Raw genomic sequence first — 22,411 nt, forward strand, 5'->3', positions numbered from 1 at the left:
TGTGTGGCAGATTTATGTGCTGCACTTTGCCCACACAAGCACCTGTGTTGGCCAGGACTGGTGTGGCAGGTATGGGAATATCCATATAATATACATATCAGTGCTTTATGAGCAGCTCATTGAGTTCAGCGTGGTACTCCTTCTGCTGCTTTTGTGCAGTTCATTATGGAAACATACTTGAGTTTGCTCAGTTGCTTCTCCCAAAGGCCAACTTTTGATCTTCTCTTGGGAACCTGTCGCACTGCCTTGGTCTCTAGGTACCACAGCCAATGTGTTTACCAACTCTTTTTCTCTTTCTCGCCCTTTCTATTATGTGTCCCCTTTTTTCTCGCACACAAAAGCCCTGCGCGGTGCTTGTGTGTGGTCCCCAAGAGATGCGGGCCCGGCGAGGAGCCGGTTTTTCGGCGAGGCGCTGGGCTGGAGGATCTGTGAACCCGCGCAATTAGCAGTTTAGATCCGAGACCCCACGTGTGGGAGCGGGGCCCGCGGTCGTGCCGCAGCGATGGGGACAGCCGCCCTCCGGGCGAGTGCACCGACCCCTGGCAGAAGGGTCACGCCGCGCCGCAGACAGCCCCGAGCTCAGGAAAAACCCGGAGATCAGAGCCGCAATCTGTAGTGGGGTGTCCTCCCCCCTCCGCCACCCCCTGCACAACACATGGATTCAGAAAGGGATCATTTGGAAAGCATTTGCAAACATATGGGTCGTTTTTAAGTCAAGGCTTCTTTAATTCGCTGTGTTTCCTAGTTTTTTTGGAGGGAGGAGTTTGGTGGAGGTTTTGAGGCGGGGGGGGGGGATTGTTTTGTTTTGTTTAGGGGCGAGGGGGTGGGGTGTGCAGGCTCTTGCTGCAAAAAGCCTGGCTGGGAAAAAAACCAAAAAAAGGAGGGCTGAGTGGTGGAATAAAGAGCGCAGCAAAGCTACCCTGAAGCAGCTTGTTCCCAACTCATGTCCCTTACACAGAGATTAAAAGAACAAACACTCTGCTCTTCTTAATGATGGCATTACCAAGTATAATTAATTAGAAGGGTAGCAAAAGGAATCAGATCCCTGATGCTAATTACTTTCCTAAAAGGATAATATGCTCTTATGTTACCAGTCTAGATCTGACAGAAATATGTCTATTACTGCTACCGCTGCTACTAATCAAGTAGTAAAATAAAATACCCAAGGGATATACATGCCTGGATTTGTTTATATGCATGTATGTATACATACACGTGCATATAATGATATACTCACTATATTACATTATATATATTTAATGCTGTGTTATATATAGCATGATGTGTACAAGTACTCATGCATTAGCACTTCATAGAATCATAGAACCATTTAGGCTGCAAAAGACCTTTAAGATCATCGAGTCCAACTGTTAACCCAGCACTGCCAAGTCCACAGCTAAACCATGTTTATGTATTTATAGTTAGAGTGGATTTTAGACGTATATGTTGACAGACAGCCAGGCAGAAAGACAAATATTTATGACACCACTTCCCCGCAGTGCTACCACCAAAGAAGGGGAACAATAAACAAAAGCTCCCCCACCTTTGCCAACCATGGCCTGTGCACTCAGGTCTGGGTAGGATCGGAGCTGAGTTTTCCTTTGTGAATGTGATGGCCCATTAGGCTGTGTCGTGAAGAACTAATGACTGGATGGCATTGATTTGCAGAGGAATTTTAGCTGCAGAAAATGATCGATGTCTTTCAGCCAAAGATTCCTCTCAGCAGGCTGGACGTATTTTGGGTAGCCTGCTCTGGTTACTGTGAAGGATTGCTAAATAAATGGCGGGTTAGCAGCTGAAACACACAGGCTTTGGGTATTCAGTGGGAAACCTGGCTCGCAGAGTTGTTATTATCATCACTACAAGAAATTGGAAGGGGTGTGTAACACAGCCTAAAATCCTGGCTCTCAAATGGCTTTACCATATACACATACAGTGTGGGGGTTGCTACTACAAGTAAATACTGCATTTTTATCTACATCCTTCCCCCACCTCCTTGTGTGTACCAGCACACAGATGTGATGGCCCTGTGGATGTTCATATGCCCGTGTGGGTGTGAACATACATATGCACATCCTTCTGTGCACAGTTGTGCCCCCTGTATGTGTGTGATGCCTCTGTGCCCAGTTGTGTTTCAGTCTATGAGCACATTTGTGCCCAGGTTGCATGTTTGTGTGCATGTATGTGCGTGTAGGTGCATTTTACCAGCAGGGAAAAAACCACATATGTAGATCTCTGTGTGTATATGCAGGTATGTGGCACATGCATCGGCACAGATATCACATGTTATTTTTGGTTGTTTCCCATCCTTCCAAACAGCTTCCCAAAATCTCACTCCTCCCCACTCCTGCCTCCCAGTCCTGCCATTCCCACAGACTGTGAATTTTCTTCAGGACTTGAGGCCTTTGCCCAGCGCTCCTCAGTGAGCAGAAAGCAGTAAGTGCAATTTAATGTATTATTTATGAGTGGTGGGAAAGTCTAAGGGGGTTTTAATCTCTGCTTCTCCACTTCCTTCCCAGATGAAAACCATTTCACCTCCCTTCCCAGATATTCAGCTCCAGTGTGCTCCCCCACCCCACTCCCATCTGCGCCTTATTTGTACAAATGTTCCCGTGTCTTTAGAAATCATCTTCAAAAAAAAAAAAAGGGAAAAAAAGAGAGAGAAAAAGAAAAGAAAACCCTTGGCAAACCCATATTGTACTTAAACATTTGTGAAGATTTTGTTTCCCTCAATATGGAAGCGAGAGGGGGCTCTGGGAGGGGCTTTCGTGGAGAAATGTCTCATTCAGTCTGCTGAGCCTCCTCCTTGAAGTTTCTTTTCAAGGCTGTTGGAAAGTTGGGCAAACTGAAAAGCAAAACAATAATTAGAGATAATTGCTTGTGTCCAAACACAGGCATCAAAGCCTCGGGGGTCTCATTTGTGATGGGCCTTAGTGTGTGATCCAAAAAAAAAAAAAAAATTTAAAAAAAAAAGGTGACCCTTATTTTATTTATTGAGTGGGGGAACAGAGAGAAAGTGCCAGATGGGAGGACCTCAGAGCAATCTCCAACGGCTCAGCCCTGCCTGCTTGGGCGAACAGGCACTGAGGCCAGGATAAAAGGGATAGAAAGCAGGGTCAGGAGAGGTTGCATAATTACTAGGGTGGAGGTAAAAGGGGTGAGAGGGGAGACAAGGGTCTCTCTGGCCCCACCGTGGGGATCTGTGCAGCCCCTCAGCTCTCTGTGGCTAGTGACATCCTTGGTACCCAGGGTAGGTACCAGGGATGCTGCAGGATGCCCCATCAGGGGTGGTACAGGAGTCCTGGTTTACAGGGGGCTGAGCCACCCCTTTTCCCTTCCTCCAAACTGGATCCCTAGTGTGGATCCAAGTGGATGCAGACCCAAGGGGCTCTGCCCCAAATTCTTCCCTGATGGGATGCACTGCCAGCAGGAACACGGTACCCCCGGGTTACCCACAGCACAGGCAGCACCGAATCTCTGGTGTTTTTACTGAAAACAGTGAGTTAGTCGGGGGGACTGGGAAAAGAAATAAGGAAAAAAATTTGGAAAAGGCAGGGGCGGTATTAAAACCCCACCGAACCCAGTGAAATGGTCTCATTCTCTCAGCCTTACTGAGAAGATGTGCTGCCCTGGCTGCAAGCAATGAAGGAAGAGGTTCGGGCAAGGATGGAGGTGTCAGATTTAGGGCGACTGGACTCCTTTCGAGGGGGCCCCAGGAATCCAAAGGAAAGCGGTAGATGAGAGCAAACGAGCAGGAGAGGGATAGCCTCTCCTATAGGAGAGGGATAACGGAGGACTCTCCAGGGAACTCTTGTCTCTTCTCTGGTTTTCAAAGGCTGGTTCACATGATAAGAAGTGGCCAAGGTTTGTCCTCACCCCGCCTGTCCCTCGGTAATGGGCTTGTAATGACCTAAACGATTTGCTGATTAGGGACAATAAATCTACCTTTCTGTGCGGGGTGTCTCTCACCGAGGCGGGGTGGGGGGTGGGGGACAGAGGGGACAGCCGAGGCCGAGGACACTCACCCGTCCCCGGGCAGGAAGGTGACAGCGTTTGTTTATTCGGGCTGCTGGTAGTTTGGCTGCAGAGCTGAACGTATTTATCCCAGCATCTGCCCCCCACCTTTCCAGAGGGGAAATTCCGGGGCTCGGACGGAAGAGAAGAAGTGACTTATCCCGGTTCCTTTGGGGGTGGAGTGGGGGAAAGCAGGCGGCGGCTTTGCTCGCCTCGCTCCTCCAGGGACAGGTGAAGAAGAAAAAGTTGTGTGTGTGTGTGTGTGCGCGTAACAGGAAAGAAACCACGAATGAAAGCCCCGGCAGCTCACCCTCGCCCCCAGTGCGCCCCGCAGCGCCGTGCGGTCCCGCGGCACCCCCTGCGCCCCGCCGAGGGAAGTGCACCGTGCCCGGGGAGCAGGGATGCTCCCAGATGCAAAAAAAAAAAAAAAAGTAAAAAAAAAAAAATTCTAAATAAAAAACACAAATAAAAATCCCAAACAAAGACGCAAACCAGCAGGGAAAAACGAACATCTCACTGTATTAGCATAAAAGAGCCTGCGGGACCTTGATCAAGCGCATCGCCCGTTTCATGAGCGCAGTGCCAGGAGCAAGGAAGGACGGAGGGAAGGGGTTTCTTTGCCATGTCCCCCCCGCCCCGGTGTAGGTGCATGCGGGAAGGTGGCTCCCGCGGTGGCACCGCAGCAGGGCGGGCGGAGTTGCCCCAAACGGGGTGGTCCCCCGGCGGAGGGGGTGGCCGTGCCCTCCCGGCGGTGCGCCAAGGCGCCAGCATCGCCAGGCACTTGTAATTAACAAAGAAAGATGTTGATCATTAGCGAGCAACGAACCTCCAAGCCAGGCGGGCTCTCCCCAGAACCGGACTGGGGGCTGAGGGCTGTGTCCCGCCGCCGTCCCGAGACGCTTCCCGGCCGCCGGGCGCTCCAGCCCCATCACCTGGCGCACAGCTGCGGCTCTCCTAGATCGCTTTCTTCTTTAATATTTCTTTTTTTCTTTCCCCGCGTAGGCTTGCTGTAATCGAGGCGAAATTTGCCTCATCCCGGAGCCCCCCTCAGCACCTCGACCCTTCCCACCGCACGCCCCCCTCTCTAATTGTCGTTCTCTTGATTTCTTTTATTTCCCCGCTCATTCTTTTTTAGCATCTCTCAGTCTTCCTCTATCTTTCGATTCAGCAACACCCCCTCATACCGTCTGTAGTTTCTCCATCCTCCCTCCACCGACCCCTCCTCTCCCGCTCCGGCGGGAGCGCAGAGCCGCGCAGCCCTTCGCGGGCTGGATCCCGAAGGGCTTTTTAGGCAATCCCATCGGCTGGTGCAAAATCATTTTACAAAAATATCGGAAAACGCTTGTCCCGAATCAAATCAAACCATCCTTTTTTTTGCCCACCCCGATTAATTTTTTGCTACTAAAAACGAGTGGCTTTGGATTGGGCTGGCTGAGCCGGGAGAGGCTGCTGAGGTCCGTTTCGCTGCGATTTTTAAATTATTTTGTTTTGTTAGGTTTGTTTAATTTCTCTGCAGAGATTTCTATTCAGATACCGGTTCTTCCTCTTTCTGAGAACAAGCTTTTGGAAACAACGTTTTTGGTCCCGCAACCATCGTTACCTGCCCCGGGGCGACTGCTCCAGGGGCTGACGGGGTCCCTGGGGATCCCCGAACCCTCCTGCTCCGCCGGTGGGACCAGCCTGGCTGGCCCGTACTTTCGAAATGACATTTCTCCTGGTGAGCCGAGCCAGGCTCCGAAACAAAATCAGTGTGTTTATATCCTCCGGGGTGGGTTTTCTCTGATGGATGGCTGCCCGGGACTTCTGCCTTCTACTTCATCCCGTTCGTCCCCTGATAATTCACAAGTTCGGCGTGCACACACACACCATTATATCTGTATATATATAAATGACACATGTGACAATTTCGTAATTAATTTCACTATACATTTGAGAAACACTCGATGAAATATGCCTCATACACATGAGGCACATTATAGACACATTACTTGTAATTCGAAATTATTGTTTATACAGTTCTACGTACTGTAGAAAAGTTATGTGTATCCTTAATTTAAGTATGTCCTTCAACTAAATGTAGTACATATACTTAGCTGAGTTATTTTATTGACTGAGAATTAGAATTACAAATTATAAAGCGGCATATTCGTGATACATACAATTTACATGTATCTTAGACTTACAGCATTGGTGAATACATAAATATACGGTATTTGCAGGAAGGTTTTATCAAATGTACGGCTGTTTGCGCGGGTATATCCATATATAGAGAAATGGCCTCTAAATATAAAGATATGTCTATTTTTTTAACCTCTAAACGACTTTTGAACTGTACCTAATTACCGAAACGGCCATTTGGGTACAGACACGCACGTCCTTAAATGAACCGTGCGCAGGCGGGTGCGCACACATGGACACACACCGTAGGCAGCTGAGGGCGGTGCAGGGGGGCTAGGGGGAGAGGATGGGGCCCCGACCCCTTCCCACCGTGTTTTCCGACCTGCCCGCACCGAAATGAGCCTCTTCTTCTTCCTCCTCCTCCTCCCCGCCCGCCTGGGTGAGGAGCCGCTCAGCCCCCGACCCAGCGGACAGGGTGGGATCCCCGCTGCTCTGGGCTCCCGATGCTCCCCGCACAACCCCGGTGCTTCCCCTTCTCCGGGGCACAGCCCGGCCCTCTCCCTCCCGCGGGGAGGTGCCGCTGTCAGCCCCCCGTCAGTGCCACCACAGCCCGGGTGGCGCGTCCCCTCCCACGCGGTACCCACCGGGGATCCGGGCCGGGGAAAGGACGAGGGGGGAAAAGCGAGTAAAGCAAAGCTTCCAGGTTAAGCACGCCTGCGTTCAGCAAACGTTATTTTAGGGAGGCACCAGCTCCCTAAAAAACGTTATTTTATTTATCTAGAGGCACCAGCTCTCTGTGTGCTTGCCACCCAAAATGCAAGAACACGCGGGACGGAGGGGGACAAGATCTGGCTGCGCTCCATCCACCAACCCCGGCTGCTCTCTGGGCTTGGGCACTCCCGTTTTGGTTTCGCGTGCCCATATTTTGTCCTTCCACTCCAGAGACTCAGACGCTCTTTGGAGCAGAGGAGAGGTGAAATTCACTTGTCGGTTTTGTTCTAACGCATTGATGGGTGAAATACAGAAAATTTGAAGCGTGACCTGTGTGTAGCCAAGAGACCAAGCCAGAAACCCGCCTCATCTCCTTCTGCAAACAGGGGAAATGGTTCTGACTCTGCTCAGCAGCATCCACAGGCTGCAGTGCCAGTAGAACCTGCTCCACTGCTGGGTTTTTGCTTTGAACAGATGTTGGCATCTGGTCCTGGCTTAAGTGCAAATTTACGCACTATGTAATTTAATGTAAAATACATACGACTTGATATGTAATACATATATAAGAAACAGTATGCAGCACAAAATGTACCATATTCCATATAACACAGAATCTGCAATAATTGGAGATACATAGTAACACATCGGATATTGCAAGATACTATGTCTTGTACGTGTCTTGTATGGAAAGCTCATATTACAAGCCATTAGTTAGGTTGTTTGGTGATCTTAAGATCATTCATAGTCAATTAACCCTTGGGACTAAATTATCCCACACTACTGCTGCCTCAGGTCGATATTTACATAATCTTTCAGCTCTAACACATGGGCTGTTCCTGGGTCTGAGGCATGCAAAAAATGCAGTGTCTTATCCCTAGTTTTATAAATGTGTGGGGGTGTGTAGTTACAATATATAATGACTGTTTCTTTGCAAAGCTGTATTGTGTGTGTAGTCATTGCATACGTACACGGACACTATTTCTCCATAAAACAGTAAAATTTGAAGGTTGCCAAGGTCTCTTTGTTAGGAAGCTGCATGATTTTAACATATACCCAAAGCTGTCCAAGCTAAAAGCCCGGGGAGGGAAGGAAAATCACTGTGGAGCTGAGCCTGAGGAAGACTGTCTTGCTGATTGCCTTTCTGGGCTGTGATGCCCATGCCAGGACTGGGCAAAAAGCTGGAGGCTTCGTTTTCCATCTTCTCTAGTGACCCAGCCCAATGGAAGAGCAAGCTGTGGGAGCTGAGCCAGTGAAGAGAAGAGCTAGCGTGTCTTTTGGAATGTGGCTAAAGCAGCTGTGATCTGAAGCCAGGGATGCACATTACAATTGCCCTGAGGAGCTCAGTTTTCTCTGCTGTAGCTGCTCAGGGCTATAAGAAGAAAAAGCCTTAGCTATCATCATGGGGTGCTGCTCTAGAGAACTACTCTCTTCTCTTCTCTGCTCATGTTTCTTACATGATTTTTGAAGAAATCACTTAAACTTAGGATTTCCAACAGGAATAATAGTAAGTGCATATGAGCCTGCATGTGCGTGTTTATAAGTCACAAACACCCACAGGAATCCCACAGCTGTCAATAGGAAACACGTGTATGTCCACAGAAAATCACTTTGCATTTTGGGGAGGATATCTCTGTCAAATACAGATAAATAGACGAGGGGGTGGACAGAGATACATCAACTGCTTAGAGCTTTAAAAAAAAGTAATTTGGGGAGACAGTAAGGGGGATCTTTCTCAGAGCCTAATCTATGCAAATTGACAGAAAAAAACCCCCACTGCTAATGTTCATGGAGTAGCAAGCTGTTAAAACACGCAGAGTGAAGTTTATTCTCTTAGTCACCCGGTGTAATGTTTCGATCTCGAACTCTGTAATTATTTGGTCTGTTTATTGCTTGGTCATGACTCAGAGGTTACATTATGATCTCTGATGTTTAAAACCTATAGTTTTCTTCTGGTCATTACTAATATTGAATAATCAAAAAAACGCATTTATTATTTTATAATTTTCTCTTTTCTGCCTTCTCCTCTAAATTTAAACCCAGATTTTTTTGTGGTTAGTTTGTACTGAAAAATGACTCATACTCATCAGACCAGGCCTATTAATTTACTTGATTTGTTGTTTTTGAAAGGAAAGAGAATAAGTTTCTTTAAAGTACCATCAAGTGAGTTTCTTTCCCCCTCCCTAGTGAAATAAGACATTTTTTTTTGCCTTGTGATCTGTGTGCAAAATAATTAGAAACAAACTGGTGAGGAGAGAGGGAAGGGAACCAGAGAGTTGTTCCAACCTTTGACTTTGACTTGTCGATCTTACAGTGAGGGTTTGTGAGGGGGTTTGTGCAGTACCTTGTCTGAAGGTTCACAAACCTTCTGGGTTATTTTCTGCTATGTAGTGATCCCCCAAAGGGCTCATTTCAGGTACACACAGCAAAGTATTCAGTGCTTATCTATCTGATGGGCCACTTGTTGGATGACCACCTTCCACCCATTTAAGGGCTTAAAGAGTAGGATCAGGAAGCCTGTTTTATCCTACAAACTGTTGTCATCTAAGCATACCGAGATCTTCGTGCCAAGTGCAAGCCATCAGTCTCAGGGCTGTGGTGATTTCTAACAGCCTCTGCTTTCTAACACCGTGAGGAAACCGATGCTTTGACCTTGAGGAAAATATGCATACCTATCCTGTGTTAATTACCTCTCAATACTCCCCCTCCTCCCACCGTTTTTTAGGAGGAAAACACCCAGAGCCATATAGCAGGCAGAATTTAAGAACATTTATTTGCATTCAGCCTGAGCTGCTGGGGCTCAGCTCTGTCTGGGGAGGCTCAGGGTTTTGCTCTTACTAGAGTGGGGAATCTCTGTGGAGGCAAGATGACTTAGTGGCCATATTACAATGACATCATTAATATTCCAGCATGATATAGCCTCATCTGAGCCTGAATTACTGCTCTAACCATTTAACCATCAGATATTACGCTGCAGGTTAGTGACCCTGTTGGAAAGCAGAAACCTGAAACAGTTCAGTCCCTCTTGGTCTGACCAGAGAGGGCAGATTGGGCTGGAGTCTTATTTGGACACAGAAACACAGTTCCTATGTCCTGGCTCTATCCAACAACATTAATAACTGCTATGGGCCCGTGCACATCACATAGGGCTGGGCTTTTCTTTAGGGTGGTAGCACTTCCCTTGGTTGGAATTTGGCTCCTGCCTCCGTCCAACCCTAGTAGCATTGCTCCTGAGCCTTATTCAACACTGAAGTGCCACTGGCCAATCCCTTAGGCAGCTGCTAATCCCAGGGAAATGCCCTGCACCTCTGCCCTGGCTGTTTAATCCTAGTCTCTGCAGGTTTATTTCCTAAATCCCATCTGAGCAGTGTGGCCAGATAAAGCAGAATTTACTCACCCAGCCAATAAGGGGTAAGTGAGATCTGGACTTCTGGGCTTTGATGCTCGTTTCTTGGGTAAGAGAGTTTTATTTCTACATCTTGGAGCATGGCCTCCCTCAACCTTTTCTTCCTTTGTGGGTATTGCCACTGGTCAAAGCACAGTCAGCAAATGCACCTCCTGACCCTGGCAGGCCCCAGCTCTTCTTCAGAGTAAATACCCCCTTGCAAATGTACTAGAAAGGGTGTGTGTGCACCTCAGGCTGGGATGTCCCTGGTTAAAACTTCCCCAGGCTTCCAGCAGAGGCACAGCAAAGCATCCCATTGATTTTAGTAACAGTATGGGACCAGTTTCCAAGAAATTGAGGGATCCTGCATTGCCTTGTGGCTTCTGGGTGGGATTTGAACCAATGACTGAAATTAGAAAGCTGCCTGCAGTGAGTTGGTTTCACTCCCACCCCATCCCAATTTTAGATTTTCATCTCAAATCTCCTTTTCATTGTGATTATATATAATATATAATCATAATCTGTTTGACAAGCTGGGGTTCTGACATCAGGCTCTGCTGCCAAAGAGCCGTGGATGGAAATAACTAAAAACCCTTATGTACTTTGGGCACAATGTAGTGTGCAAACAGAGCACAAACACCCCAAATCTGTTGTTCTGTCTCTGATTTTGACTGACTTCGAAGAAACATTAAGAATAATAATGAGAAGCTGATGACAATTGCAGCCTGAGGAATGCACCACTCCTAGAGAACAGATGGTGCAAAGACATTTTTAAAAAAACTTTTCTTAAAAATTAACTTGGCACCTGGGCCTTTCTTAGGACAAATGCTTGAACCTGGAGCAACCACAGTCCTTGGCAGTTGGGATCCATTGAAATCCATCGAAATCCATTGATTTTGCTGCAGAGGAATGCAGATTTAGTGAGATGCAGATTTCTTTCTCTGCGATCAATAATATTTCTTCTTTCGTGTTTGAGAGGGCTCATCTCTTTTTCTGTGTTATAACTGGAAGAATTTAGTTTCATAGCTCTAAAAATGTTCTGATGTCAGGGATAACTGACTGGGCTTTAAAGTAAATAAATAATTGTGAAGAGAAGGGGTCATTTGTTTGTCATTCAGCTCTGTGTTTTATCAAGTTCAGTGCTTTCTGCTGCTAATTTTTTACTTAGCAGTCCCCTAAGCATTTTCAAGTGGAAGTTAAATCAATCTGTAGTAAATTTAGCCCTATTGATAGTACAGTGGCTTTTCTCGAGCTTAATTCACTGGCTTCTTATAAATAGTCACAACCTCTTAGAAAACAACATGTTCAACAACTGATGTCATTACTGTTATATCGAACTCAACAAGTTATCCTAGATAAAAGAATCTTGTGAAGAAAAGTATGTGACCTTGGTGTGAAGACTTTCAATGATTCAGAGTCCGCCTTATCCTTTGATCAATGATTCCATGTTAAAAAAATCTATGCTTTATCACTTATTCAAGTTTGGCTGGCATTTACTTCCAAGTAATGAATCTCATTTGGCATTCCTCAGCTGGATTAAAGAACCATTCCATACTGGGTATTTTCTTTTTCCATCTGTACTTGGACATCCTAGTAGAGTCATCTCCTAATCTTCTTTGTGATAGAATAATCAGATTGAGCTGCATAAGTCTCTCACTAGAAGGCATGGTTGGTTGTTAGGGTTTTTTACAGCCCTCAAATCATATGGATTTCCATATGGCTTGACATCAGCAGAGATTTATGCTAGCTTGGAATTTGGCTGTATATTTCAATTACTGTGAACATTTTGTGGCCTGGGGTGGAACACGCCTAAGAGCATGACAAATTATTTGTAACATGCATATCTGCTGAACTTGGTTTAGCAATCACATGGAGTAAAATTCAGTTGCATGCAGATGATCAGCAGAAAGCCCATGTCCCATTAAACTGTTTTCATGGGTTTATGTTCATCTTAAGTGCAATTGAGGCCATGGGAGCAAAGAAAAACATCAGCCATTGAGACAGATGCTTAACTTATGCACCTCATTTTTCATGGCCTCCGTGGAGTTGTGGTGATTTACACCAGCTGAAGACCTTGGCCCACAGCAAGGCAGCACAAACTGATAAAGGAGTCCAATCCTCAGCTGGCAGCTTATATGAGAGCTTGAATCCAACCTCACTGCTTGGTAATATCTCATTAGAGCCTGAGTCAATATGGCAAGGGGACAGAGTTATAACAGAGCAAAGCTGCAGCAACTTCACAGAATCCCTATTGCTGTAGGGCTTCTGAGGGAAAATCTGGTCCATCATTTTTGTTTGTAGCTCCAGGCAGTAGTTTTCCCCCTAAAACAGATACAAAGACAGACCTAAGTGAAATCCAAATGTTTGGCTGGTGGAAGTCCTTGGGATCCCATCCAAATGCTTTGCCTTTGTTATGGAAGCCACACAGCGAGGTCCTGAGCAGCCATGGGAATCAGTGCCATGTGTTAGTGCCCTTTGCAGTCCTGGTTTTCCACATATGTACATTTTCACACAGAAAAATTGTGTGCACGCATGTGCATGTAGCTCACACAAATAGATGCACACACAAATCACAGCCATTTATGTTCATGTACGTCTTATATAAATAAGTACCTCTAAATACAGGAATGTGTACATTTATATTTTATGCAGAGGGACGCAGATAAGACTGATGCTGCGGACAGGGATGAGTGTGTGCTTATGTTAAGCTGCTGTCTGGTTGTGTACACCAGTGTGATCAAGGGAATGTGAATAGGAGCGTGTGTGTTTATGTATGTGTGTGTGGAGCTGGTGTGGGGAAGGGCCGCTGGGAAATAAGTGATATGAAACGTCTGTACATTCCAGGGAAATGTTCGGATCCCTGAGGTTAAGGGATATGCTCTAGTCATAAAAATAAACACGCTGGTATAGCATGCCATTGATATGTGGATAAACTCACTAAGGACGGGTAAAGTTTCAGCTTTCACCTCCTTCTGATGGTGAGCTCGCTGCTTCTCTCGCTGCCTCTTTTGACAGTTCAAAGTGAAATGACATTTTAAATAAGAGGTTAAAGAGCAGAGGAAAACAGAGGTTTTCTGCTTGAACCAGGGGAAATTTGATAAACCAGTCTTCCAGAGATGCCAGTGATTTCAAAAGGCTCCATTTCCTTTTGATAAGGTTTTGAGAGAGTGATTCAGAGTAGGATCTGTTAGCCAGAGCTCTTAGCTGCTAAAATGTCAGATCAGAGGCTGAGCTATTTCCCCAAGACTAATGGTTAGTTATTGCAATCTATAGCCTATTGTGCTGAGCCCTTTACAAAATCTTTGCTCCACTTCTATCCTGCCTTTAAAATTGCACTTAGATTTGCAATGGTCAGAGGAGTTTAATTAGGCAAGACCTAAAGAAAGGCTCATGTGCTTTAAAGCTTGACCTACTTTTTCCAACTATGTGTGTTCTAATAAAAGATACTACCTCCTCTTGCATACAATGCCTTGTACATACCTTCAGACTATGACAGCTGCACCTCAAGACGAACATGAGGCACAGAAGCACCCAGAACTGCAGAGGGTGGAAGTTCTGGCCTGTCACCATTGGTTGTGTTGTAAGTTCAACCTATTATTTTTCATGATAAGTTATGGCATGGCTTCAAGAGCCAGATTTTTGACCAGAATGGTCCAGCCCACTTCATCTGAAGACCATGTGGAAGATCAGATACACCAATCTTTCCTCTGTCAGGTGCATGGAAATGTGACCAAACATCTGAGCAAACTTCAAGTGAGCAGAATTCAGGTATCCCCATGATGTGATGGGACTAGAGAGGTCCCCATCAAATTGTTCTGTGCCATGTGAGGTACATGCCAGTTCTCAGCTCCTGCCTGGGTTCACATGTGACCCACATGTGAAGAGAGAGCTCTCTGTTTGTCCATTTGCTGAAAGAGGGAGTGCAGGACCTCTGGGAGAGGCAGCAGTGGGGAGAGATTGCTGAAGCATTCCATGGAGGGTCCAGCCTGAGGACCTTCCTTTGAAGACAGCATCATGGCCTGTCATGTTGTTCTGGTGCAGCAGACCTGGGCTGAGGGGCAGAATTTGGATTTTGCTGTCAGGTAATGAGATTAGTTTGGAGGAAGGAAAATGCATATCCCATAGACTGCTGGACTGCTCTCTCCCAGGTTTCCTGCATTACACCAGCCAACAGCTCCACATCTCTCTGAGCAAGTTCCTCCTGGAACACACACAACTTTACTAAGCCATTAGATGCTCCAGCGGTGTCTGAAAAACTTGAATGTGTGGGAAAGTGGAGAGAGTAAAGACCAGGACATCTAAAATGCTGTCACAAAGGAGTCAGTCAAACACAGAGGTACAAAGCTACTATCCTGAAAACACTCAATCTAGCCTTGACCAGTGTGACTTTCTAAAAACATTAAAAGGACCGTGCTGATTTACATCAGCTGAAAATTTGGCCCACCACTCAGTTGCAGGAACCATGTGAAGTAAGAGACATGCAGGTTGTATAAACATGGATCCTATAGATGTGCAAGATAGATGATAGGAGCAGGTGTCTGTCTAGGAAAAAAAAGGCATGGTTATCTTTCTGTAACGAGTTGGAGTGTGACACACTCAAGATTCCTATTATGGGTGCGCTGTACAGCAAATCCCTGATTTTCATTCAGGGTTTTGCAATCACTGCTATCTTAACTCCAAGCCTCGTTAAATCAACCTCTTCTGAACTGTGGTACAATGTTACAGTGCAGATCCTCCCGTTCCCCAACGGGAAACACACTTGGACTCAGGAGCCATCATTTAACCTTGGAGTCTCTGAATCAACAAGGCAGTTTCTGCTCAGACACCTGGCAGCACATGCATTTTATGCTTTAACATGGCTGGTAAATCCTGGGTGGTTAAGTAAACTTAACCTTCATTTATGAAACTTGCGAACCAAAGGGTAAAATGTGCCTTGTGCAAGTAATTACGTAAAGGTCTTAGAGAGTGGAGTTATCACTTAAAGACGCCGGGCATTGCTAATGAGTTGACTGAGAATTGATCTCTCTGTAATTTAGTTATTTATATGCAGTTCCTGTTTTCCATGCTCAGCTATAGGTCAAGCCCACTTTGAACTGCTCAGAGACCCCCAAGTTTGTCAAGCAAAGTCCCAAAGCCATGGCACAATGATATTTTAGAAGAGTAAATATTGTCCTGAGGGGCTTTAAAAAGGAGGCAAAGCTGTTTGCTTTCTAGCTGGTTCTTTAAACTGGACAACTGCTTCCTGTTACTAAGGGGTCTCTCAGCAACGTGACTTTGCTTCTGTTAAACAGAAAAGAGCTTCAGGAAAAATGTCAATACCACCATCCAGGTATTTTCATATCCCGGTGAGCTGGGCAGGAACAGCCTTGGGTTTCTGAACAGAAATATGTTCACACTATTCTGCAAATAATGTAGCATGGGTATAACAGATCCTGGGCTGGAGGAAGCAATGAAAGAACTCAGGCTGCTAAACATCACCCTCAGGACTGATTTTATGCCAAATGGTTGTGAGGAATGTTCAAAATCCTGTTTGCTGCCTTATATTCATGTCTGAGTATATACACTACGTGTGTGTGTTATCCCATATTTGTAGACTCAGGTGTGAACTTAACTGGTGCTGCTGCCTAAAGGTTCATGCAGATGGGCATCTCACGTGGATGAACAGAAGATGCTCCACTATGTAAAGGTACATTTTGGATGCCTGAGCTGGCAGCTGTATGCCATGAACACCACACTCACATTGGAATGGGACACCTCTGAGAGCACACACACGTTCCGCTTCTTTCTGCAGACTTCAGCCACAGGTTCACACTGGGCTGGGCAGAGAGAGAATGTGCAAATGTGAGCACACCCGGGACGAAATAGCCAGCATCACCCAGCAGATCAGCTGAGCTGAGGTTTTTGAGCCCAGCATAGCCAGGAATAGTAGGATGCTGCTCGTGCCTAAACGTGGCTGTTTGGCAATGGAGCCCAAGTGGCCATGGCCAAAGCCAGAAATGGAGATGGGGAATCTGGAAATTGCAGAGCTGATATGTTGCAGACAGTTCTTCACCTGACAACACAGACATCTGGTAGAGGTCTTTCTTCCTGTTTGAACTGGTGTTACTGAAAATACTGGCAGCACTCATGGGCAAGGAACTATTTGCAAATAGCTGAGGCTTTGTAAGGGACTCTAGCTAAAATGGGGCAAAACTTGCCTTGTAAACACTGATGACTTGCAAGAACAGGACATTCCTGGGATCAGTTGCTGCTGAAAACATGGCTGAAATTACCCTCCTCTAACTCACTTCCATAGCTACCGTGTTGGTTTATGACTAACTAGTGCAGTTGAAGACTTTTGAAACAGTCTTGCTTGGCTCACAGCTGTGTCTCAGTTGAGGTTTTTTATTTTTATTTATGTGTTTGTTTGTTTTGTTTTGTTTATTTGAGAATGACAAATTTGGCTTGTAGCCAAATACCCTAGAGAGAGCATCGTCCTTTCTCGTGCTTCCTTAATTGTGTTTGAGAGAGACTGAAGGTACCTGGGGCAGCCAAGTCTCCCAACCTGGCAAATCATGAGGTTTGTTCAGCTTGAACAAACACAGCCTCTGTGGAGGGACTTAAATCAGCCACAGTCCTGTCCCTGCTGTTGCAATCCTGCATCTGCTGAACACCCCTGGGAGAGCAGAATAATGTGCTGTGGAGGTGACACACAGCTTTCTATGTGGGCAGGGCCCAACCCATGGCAGCAGCAGGAGCCTTGCACTGAGACTTCTTGTGGATGATGGAGCATCTCTGTTAGTTAGCTGTAATCTCTAAAAGCTGATTTTTGTGCTGGGAGCACTTCAGAGACTCAGGATGGATGAATCCCAGTCTGTATGATCCTGTGTGCTTGCTAAATAGATTTGAGGGACAAATGTGTGTCACATGACCTTGATCCCACTGGTGAAAAGATAAAGAAACTCCTGAAGGTTGGAGAGAATTTGCAGGAGGATTGATGAAATATCTTTCCCCCACCAGTTCTTGGTAGCTAGGGTCTTGTCTACACATTTGTTTCAAATCAGGTGAAGAGGGAGATCCACAAACGTGGCACCATCTCTTCAAGGAGAACAGTACCACCTCTCCAGCCTTAATAACCCACCCTCCCTTCCCCTGTGCCTTTAGCAGGCTCCAAAAGTCTCCTCTAAATCTCCTCTCAGTGTTCCAAGCCCTTTCCTCCATCCCAAGCAGAATCTCTCCTTGCTGCTGCAGGAGCTTTGCAGGGAGGAAGGAATCCTTCGCCATCTAGTGAGCAACGCTCACCATCACCGGCTGCTGCCGCTGGAGGAAGGGCTGGTCAGCGGCTCTGATGGAAAAATCCTTTTTCTCACCTCCAGCATACCAAGCTAGAACCTGTATTGTGCTCTCTCACCCACCACCAATAACATCTCGCTGACAGGCTTTTTTAGGCAGCAAATTAGTCTTACATAGAGTTTAAGCATTTCACCTCCTGGGAGGACCGCTGCTGCTAAAGCACGTGTTTCCTCTCCTGCTCTGCTTGGGATTGCAGTGGTAACACCAAGGGAGACGGATTGGTGTGACATGTTCATTTAGCTATAGATGTAGTGCAAAGTCCACAGTTGGTCTGTGGCTGTATTAGAAACAGAAACTCTCTGTGAGATACAATGCATGCACTGAGAAGGGAATTTTTTCTTGTATTTGTCTTTTTTCTTTCTTCTTTTTTTTTTTTTTCTTTCTGCTGGGATGCCCATAACTGTACAGGGTCCAAATTCCCTCTATCTCAATTTAAGAAATGTCTGATAAATGACTGCTCCTTTAGAGGGTTTCTAAAGGTTACCTGACATCTGCTGGGAGACACTAATGAGCAGGAAGCAGGGCAGGAGCTATTGATAGATCCATTCCTGCCTTCCTGTCGGTTTTCTATTGCCTGTCCCCTATTTTTAGCCTGTTTTCCAAAGGAAATAGAGAGCTGTGTGATTGCTCTGCCTCACTGGTCTATCAGTGCTGCCTAATCACTCAAACAGGCAGGTTTCAGCCAGGTTTGTGTTTGGAATAGACTCCTATTAGAACTCTTAGTGTTTTGTGGAAATAAATAGCCAAGGCAGAGGGAAGAACCCCAGATCACTGCTTTGGCTGAAGGGAAGGTTGTTACATGAGCCCAGCACTTTTTCAAGTCCAAGTGAAGCCACATAGAAATGGGATTCAGATAATGGTGTTTCATACATTCATTTATGAAGTTACTTGTTATTATCATGGCTAATTAGTATGTTAACTATATAAAGCCTTTTATAAAATGTTATATTTTTACTTGTGTTGCAAAAACATCTTAATAACCCCTCACTAGGTAGGAGATTCAGTGTGTCAAGTGCAATACAAGCTCGTAACCCACAGATGATCCCAGCCCCTCCAGTGTGGTGTTTGTTCAGGCCACAGCCTGAATTTAAAGGCCACAGTTTATCTGTGCCACAGCCACTGCACAGTGTTATGGATACTGTAAGATTCAGGAGTTGGACACTCTTTTAGAAGGCCTATTTTAGAAAAATAGGGAAGGATTTTCTCTGTTTTATATTAAATCGGAGGGACATCACAAACTGGATGTTTGGCAGGGCTAAAGAAAAGCTCATTTCAGCTGAGGATGATGATACAATACTGATGCAATACCGATCCAAACATCTATCAGTCAGTGTCTCTGGAGACCCTCCAGAATGAGCTGTTGCAAAGCAGAAGTCATGAGTTGGGTTTATCCCTCCAGCTGCTTTACACCAGCTCCAAGTCAGTCACTGTGACTCCATTCTGCATTTATTCTGTGCATTTCAGTGCTCAGGGGAGAGGTCAAGGGCTATCTCGAAGGTTAGGAGATGTGCTCACAGCCAAGGGCCATTCCTGAACTGTGTCAATATTTGGTCTTACACAGAAGATACGAGCAGGAGATAAGAGGGCTCTGACACACATCCGCTGGGAAGGCAAGGCCAGGCATCTGATGAGGAGGATGAAGGTGAGGAAAAGGATTGCCCGTAGTCCCATGTTGCAATGGAGGCACTACTTTGCAGCTCACTGGTATTTCCCTTTGCTGGGCTGCATGTAGATGGAGGAGCCTTGTCACTCCTTAAAGGAAGGAATAAGCAGCCTGGCCAAGGTCAAAGAGCAAATCCCAGCTAAAACCCAGAATCTCTGAACTTCAAACCCAAGTGCAACTCATTTGCTCCCAGTGTTATAACTGGGGAGCACCTGTAACCAACTGCAGAGCACAGTGCTCTTTGGGGTGCAGCGTGGCACCTGGTTGGCCATGCACCCTGCAAAGCAGAGGTATGCAATGGTCTGGGACCTAACAGATCCTATATTCAGTGGCCACTGCGAGAGGAAGGTGAATTCCTGTAGATTGAGCAATCTCAGGACTGTTGCACTGGGAGCTGAAAGGAAAGCTCAGAGGGCACAGAGTATGGAATGTAATCTTGAGTGTTAATATGGGGTTAAAATCCTGATAATTTTTAACTCAAGGGGAAAAATCTCTCCTGGCTCTTCCTTTCTCCCTAGCAAACTCACCCTGATTTCTATTAAATAGCTATTATGTAATTACAGTATATATTGCCTACTTAAATGCTTTCTGTCATCTGATTTACATGATTGGGCTATTCATTCTTCCCTTTTCCACCTTTTTCTTTGTGCTCCAGAGCACCAGTAAATAGCCTGCGAGCTTTACCAGAGGAATGACTGCAGCCCATGGCAACCCCTGCTCTGCAAAGGGCAGGTGTTTTTAGGGTGCTCAGTGGTTTGCAGTGAAACCTGGCCTTGGGGAGACCAGCTCCTCCTGAAGCCAATCTTAAAAATACTGAAAAACTTTGCTAAGGTTTTGTTGACAAAGGAATCCTGTCCTTGCACCTTGGCTGTGGCTCAGGAGGTGCTGAAGTCTGATGGGCAATGGCTTAGTCTCTGCACAAAGAAGCAAGTGGGCTGGAAAGCTCCTTTTACTGTTCAAACGGATGTTTCCCCAGGTTCGTAAAATACTCAGTTTAAGTAGTAGCTATATTTCTAAGGCCAGTCTCACACCTGCAACAACCTTGTAAATGGTGCTGGGATATATGGCTTTAAGACTCCTTGTAAAAAGTAAGATCAACACAAGATTTACACAGTTTTATGGAATTGTTTTATAAGCTATTTTGACAATGAATCCTGCTATCAACATCACCTCTGGTGTTAATCATGGAGGAAGCATTTAGCAGGAGCCAACAAAGATTAATGTAAACCCCTTTCCTAGGTAGCTGTTGGACTGAGCTGGTTATCTTTCAAAATCTGGGGCATCATTCATGCAGCATTCATCCATGTTTCTCTTCACCAGGTCACACGTAGGTGGAAGAGCCTTGTTGCTCCTTAAAGGAAGGAATAAGCAGCTTGGACAAGGTCACATTAAACTGAGAGCTGAGGCTCCCCACTGCTAATGTGCTCTCACTGCTCACCTTCCACGTTATCTCTCAAAGACAAGGTCAGGATCAAACTGGCACTTGCTTCGTGCTCCCAGGATGCTCCCAGTTTTCTCTGTAACTGTACCTGTGAGTGTAAAACCTGCTGTGCTGGGTCACACCTGGATCTGTCCTGCACCATAGGCAAGACTCCTGTGGTAGCCAGAGGCAAATGCCTTGGAAAAAGCAACAGCAAATCAAGGACATTGCATTTCCCCTGAGTGCTTTCCCAGAAGGATTGTCTGCAGGGCAGGGCATTTCCAACGCTGCTGTGCTTTGTTTGCTGGTTTCCCCCCAGTGGAGCTCTGTTTTCCTGATATTTTTCCAATTTTTCCTTCAACCCCGGTGGACTTTCTACATACCCAGCCTCCTTCAGCAAGGACTCCCTTGGATCCTCTGCTGCCCAAGAAGAATCTCCTCCTCATCCTCCTGCTTCAGCCTGGCTCCCAAAAGCTTCACCTGGTGGCTTTGAGTCCTGTGCTGGAAGAGAGTGAGCAGCTGCTCCCTTCCTGGTTTCTCCTAGTGACTCAGGATTTTGTAGCCCTCTGCCATCCCCTGCCAAGCTGTTTCTCTTTTATGTACTTACAAGTCCTTAACAAAAAGCACAGGGACAGAGTATGTCTGTATTTCCAGTTTCTTCATGTTCTGAAGGCACCTAGAGAGAATGGCTGGAGGCTGAATGAGGTGCATGGTATTTTGGCATCCTCTGCTGTCTGCCCAATGCAATCATCATACTCAGGCAAATCTTGGCCCTCTGCACACAAGGGGTGTTCCATGCCCGAAGTAACTGCTTTGCAGTATAAGATATGGCCACGAGATGTCTCTTTGAGCCGTACATGATTCCAGCCTGGGAAACAGGAGCCCCCCTGGATCACAAACTGTGCAGAAGCTTTTGGGGCCAGAGTTTGGCACCATCCCTGGTGAACACCCCCCTGTTGCAGTTAACAGGATTGGAGAGCAAAGCCATTTGTGTAGGCAGAGGTGATACCTGTTGTCAGGTCTGCAGGTATAGGTGGGAGGCAAAAAAAGCCCCATAAGCCCAAACAGCTAAGCTTTCAAACACACAAGTTGTTTTTCACTCCAAAATAAGAACTACTATCTTCAAACTGAGTCTTAGCTGAGAACAATCAGTCTGAGAGTAATTGGATTTTGTTGGTTATTCAGATTTGTGGAGGAGAAAAGTGTGATTGATACCTGTGGAGAAAAGGTAATGGCCTTAGTGAGGAGAGAAGGGATAAGATTGTTGGTCAAAGGGAGAGAGAAAGAGAGGAGAAGAGAGATGGATGGTTACTTGTTGTGGGATAATAAAGGCTTTACTGCTTCTGGTTTTAGGGAAATATATGTGCCATAAAAACAAGTGAGTCTATGAGTTCTAATATGCAGCATATGTGAGAAATTAACCTTATTGTTTAACTGTATCTTGTAGGTTTCCCATGAGGCTCTGGACCAGAAAGCCAGAAATGGCATGATTGTTCTGTGAAAATGTTCTCCATGTGGTAACCGAGTACATCAGATGAGTGGCAATACAATGTAATTGCCAAATAATAATTTTGGGTAGATTAGCATCATAAACTGGCAACAAATTCCCAGCACAAAATTGACCCTAATTGATCCAAAACTTGCCTACTGCTCTGAACACTATCAGTCCTTACCAAATGACCATTTTCCAGCTGAGAAGGTGCTGATGGTCATGCTTGGAAAAAATTACCCATCATCCAGTCTTCAGCTGGTTACCATCCCAACCTGGGAC

General features: G+C 46.0%; 2 long non-coding RNA genes across 3 annotated transcripts in view; both read left to right on the top strand.

Moving 5' to 3' along the window:
• LOC116791203 overlaps nt 1-22,411 on the top strand; it is a 214,426-nt gene that overhangs the window by 172,968 nt on the left and 19,047 nt on the right. The gene's annotated exons all lie outside the window — the stretch shown is intronic.
• On the top strand, nt 19,117-20,640 carry LOC116791204. Its single transcript, XR_004358646.1, has 2 exons — nt 19,117-19,199; nt 20,541-20,640. It is a non-coding gene; the product is annotated as an uncharacterized LOC116791204 (long non-coding RNA).

This window comes from Chiroxiphia lanceolata, chromosome 9 (genome assembly GCF_009829145.1).
Source record: "Chiroxiphia lanceolata isolate bChiLan1 chromosome 9, bChiLan1.pri, whole genome shotgun sequence".
Taxonomy (NCBI): Eukaryota; Metazoa; Chordata; class Aves; order Passeriformes; family Pipridae; genus Chiroxiphia; species Chiroxiphia lanceolata.